This window comes from Palaemon carinicauda, chromosome 24 (genome assembly GCF_036898095.1).
Source record: "Palaemon carinicauda isolate YSFRI2023 chromosome 24, ASM3689809v2, whole genome shotgun sequence".
Lineage (NCBI taxonomy): Eukaryota > Metazoa > Arthropoda > Malacostraca > Decapoda > Palaemonidae > Palaemon > Palaemon carinicauda.
Window position 1 is genome coordinate 55,045,784 of NC_090748.1, and position 3,634 is coordinate 55,049,417.

The following is a 3,634-nucleotide window of genomic DNA, read 5'->3' on the forward strand; positions in this document are numbered from 1 at the left end:
GACAAAAGTCTTATGTAATTTACACACAATTACTTAAACCTACACGAGAGGAGTTCACCATACTGGCTGTCTATACATACCTTAAATACACAAATGAAATACATGAATGAAATATTTACTCTATACTAGACCAGCTTCGTGAGATAGCTCCCCTAAATAAGATTATCTATTCCGGGCCTGAATCCGCCGATTCAGCCCAAGATAAATCATCTGCAACCACGTTATCTTTACTTGATAATGCTTTATATTAATACAATATGGTTACAAACATAATGATCCCCTAGTTAACCTTTGATATTTATTCTTCATCTTATTAACAAAAGTTAAAGGATTGTGATCCGAGTAAACAGTAATTTCTTCATTCTGTGGTCTGTTCACATAAACTTCAAACCTGTTTATCGCTGTTACTAGCACTAGCAATTCCTTTTCCGCAGCTTAAATGACATAAAACAAACAGGGTGAAGAATTCCTTCCAGGCCTTCTTGTAATAGGACAGCTCCAATCCCATTGTCTGGCACATCCACTTGGATAAGGAATTTCTTGTTGAAATCCGGTGCGGGCAGAATCGATTTCAAAGAATAAACATGTACCTTCCTTTGACTTTTTCTTTTTCTGGTATTACGATAACATAGGTCCGGTTACTGCTCTTCTCCATAATGTGGAATGGTTCTTGAAACTTGCTGGTGAGAGGAAATCTCCTTAATGGAAAGTGAACCTACACCTGTCATCCTACCACAAACTGTCTGCTCGCACTTTTCATTCAAAACTTTTTCTTCGTTTTTCCTTGACTCATTTTCATGTTTTCTAGGGAAAATTTCTGTATCTCGCCAATCCTTTTCCTCAAATTCTTGACATATTCTCCATCCATTTCCTCTAAATCCTTCCTTTTTTCTGCTAGCTTTTTAATCGGTCCTCGTACTTCTCGTCCAAACACCATTTCATTCAGGCTATATCCCATGGTTTCATGAGAATCATTGCTTACCTCAAATAACATTAACAGTAATCCGATGTCCAATTCATTTCCTGTTTCGTCGCAGTGCTGTGTCAACATACTTTTCAGGGTTTGATGAAACCTCTCTAATGCACCTTGGGTCTCCAGGTGATAAGCAGTAGTTAGTTGTTGTTTCATATTCAACAGTTTCATCATGTCCTGAAACAATTATGACATGAAATTTGTTCCTCAGTCACTCTGAACTATTTCCAGAATACCGAACTTAGTAAATATGTCTAGTAAGTTCTCAGCGATTACTTTGGCACTGATTTTCCTGATAGGTATGGCTTCTGGGTATCTCGTCACTGGACACATCAAGGTTAACATATATTTGTGACCTTTCTTCGTCCATGGAAAAGGTCCCACAATGTCGATAAGCTTTCTTGATGTACTCGTTAGGCTTTCCAGCCATTTGACAAACGTGACATGCACAGCAAAACTGGCTCACATCCTCATGCATGCCAGGCCAGAAAAAGTGTTTCATAATCTTCTCTGTCGTCTTCCTTATTCTCATGTGTTCTTCCTCGTGCGCTACAGCGATCACCTGTCTTCTCAATGGTGCGGGAGTCAATATCTGATGGTATATCTCCCATTCGGCATTCCCAGGGATATCAGCAGGTCTATGCTTCCTCATAAGTAACCCAGTTTTAGGATAATAACAGGTGGAACTATTGAACCTCCGTCTCATCCACCACACAGTACAATAACTCTGTTAACGTTGCATCCTTCCATTGCAATCCTATCAGCCTTCTCCTACTCACTTGTCCTACTTCTAACACTGAGTTTTCTATTTCTTCCAAATCCATTGCTTCCTTGGCTTCCTATTCATTCGTCAATCGTTCTTCTTCACTTGGGCTCTTTCGGGAGCTCTTCTCTTGTTTACCATCATGGGAATCCTCTTCTTTTGAAAACAAATCCTCCAAGTTCATCGCTCCTTCATTTCCCCTTTCTTCATTTGCAGCCACTTTCTTCGTCACACAGCTAGGAAACAGATACGGGTAGCCCTTCTCAAGTTCTGTTGTAGAACTGTACTTCAATGATTTCTCCGTTACAATGGGACAAGACACAAACGGAGCTCCACCAACTTCATTTCCCAGCAGGACTTCTACTCCTTCGATCTCTAATGAATCCATTACTGCAAAATTAAAATGACCTGTCACCAACTTGCATGACAGCTTCAAACGGCAAATAGGGGTAACCTTCTCCCCTCCTATTCCCATCAAAATGACCGAATCTCCTGTAAGAGACTGTTCCACCAACGGGAATACACCTCATGTCACTACACTATAGTTACAGCCTGTGTCACGCAATATCTTGACTGGGGTTTTCTCACTCCCATCTATTGCTGCTAACATACCTTCATAAATATACGGTTTAAAGGCATCCACGCTGTTTGGGGTTGTCCTGCTCGTCATATAAACGCTAGCTTGTTTATTTTCCTTGCCGTCCTTTCCCGATTGTTTCTTCGTCTTCGCATTCTTTGAAACTGAATTAACCTTAACCATTTGGGCGACTACTTTCTGTTGGTTCGACCAACATTCCCTACTGATATGGCCTTTCTTGCCACACTTATAACAGACAATATTAACCTTATGCACGTCTTTCCCGATACCCGAAGGAGGATGATTCAACTATTGTTGCTGTAGTACTACTGCATTCTGCTTCGGAACATTACCAGTGGTACTTCCGCTGTAACTATTGAACTTGTTCACATAGTTATTACTGAACTGGCTTCCATGGTTCGGTGAATACTTGACCCTTGGACGGAACGATGGCTGAAACCTCATACCTGAGGAGGGTTTATAACTGATAATATCATCTTCACTCAGCGAAGCAGCATTATCGAGTTAAAATGACCTGTCACCAACTTGCAAGACAGCTTCAAATGGCAAATAGGGGTAACCTTCTCCCCTCCTATTACCATCAAAATGACCGAATATCCTGTGAGAGACTGTTCCACCAACAGGACTACACCTCGTGTCCCTACACTATAGTTACAACCTGTGTCGCGCAATATCTTGACTGGGGTTTGCTCACTCCCATCTATTGCTGCTAACATACCTTCATAAGTATACATTTTAAAGGCATTCACGCTGTTTGGGGTTGTCCTGCTCGTCATATAAACGCTAGCTGGTTTATTTTCCTTGCCGTCCTTTCCCGATTATTTCTTCGTCTTCGCATTCTTTGAAGCTGAATTAACCCTGACCATTTGGGCGACTACTTTCTGTTGGTTCGACCGACATTCCTTACTGATATGGCCTCTCTTGCCCCACTTATAACAGACAATATTAACCTTCTGCACGTCTTTCACAATACCTGAAGGAGGACGATTCAACGATTGTTGCTGTGGTTCTATTGCATTCTGCTTTGGAAAAGTACCAGTGGGACTTCTGCTGTAACTATTGAACTTGTTCACATAGTTATTAATGAACTGGTATCCATGATTTGGTGAATACAGTGGAACCTCTACATACGATTGTCCCAACATACGAATTTTCCAACATACAAAGTAAAATTCGACCAAATTTCTGTCTCAACATACGAAGTGTTGCTCCAACATACGACGTAAACAATTCGCTTACCCGTGGAATTTTCTCGAAAGCGTGCAGAGTAGTTTGTTGTTGACGCCGCTAGACGGCAGCA